Below are 865 nucleotides of genomic sequence, written 5' to 3'. Positions count from 1 at the left end.
ATTAGCATGGTAAATGGTTTTTCACCCCCTCACTTTGAACCTGAGGTGTCTTTCTGTCTAAAATGAGTCTCTTGCAGGCAGCATATCAATGGGTCTTGTTTTTTTTATCCAATGTGATACCCTGTGTCTTTTGATTGGGGCATTTAGCCCATTTACATTTAGGGTAACTACTGAAAGATATGAATTTATTGCCATTGTATTGCCTGTAAGGTGACTGTTACTGTATATTGTCTCTAGTCCTTTCTAGTCTCTGTTACTTTTAGGCTCTCTCTTTGCTTAGAGGACCCCTTTCAATATTTCTTGTAGGGCTGGTTTGGTGTTTGTAAATTCTTTTAGTTTTTGTTTGTCCTGGAAGGTTTTTATGTCTCCTTCTATTTTCAGTGAGCCTAGCTGGATATAGTATTCTTGGCTGCATATTTTTCTCATTTAGTGCCCTGAATATATCATGCCAGTCCTTTCTGGCCTGCCAGGTCTCTGTGGATAGGTCTGCTGCCAATCTAATGTTTCTACCATTGTAGGTTACAGACCTCTTGTCCCGAGCTGCTTTCAGGATTTTCTCTTTGTCTCTGAGACTTGTTAGTTTTACTATTAGATGTCGGGGTGTTGACCTATTTTTATTGATTTTGAGGGGGGTTCTCTGTGCCTCCTGGATTTTAATGCCTGTTTCCTTCCCCAAATTAGGGAAGTTCCCTGCTATAATTTGCTCCAATATACCTTCTGCCCCCCCGCTTTCTTCTTCTTCTGAGATCCCAATTATTCTGATATTGTTTTGTCTTACAGTATCACTTATCTCTCAAATTCTGCCCTCGTGATCCAGTAGTTGTTTATCTCTCTTTTTCTCAGCTTCTTTATTCTTCATCATTTG

Source organism: Neomonachus schauinslandi, chromosome 3 (genome assembly GCF_002201575.2).
Source record: "Neomonachus schauinslandi chromosome 3, ASM220157v2, whole genome shotgun sequence".
Classification (NCBI taxonomy): domain Eukaryota; kingdom Metazoa; phylum Chordata; class Mammalia; order Carnivora; family Phocidae; genus Neomonachus; species Neomonachus schauinslandi.
The sequence above is the reverse complement of the archived record's forward strand: the minus strand, read 5'-3'. Positions refer to the sequence as shown.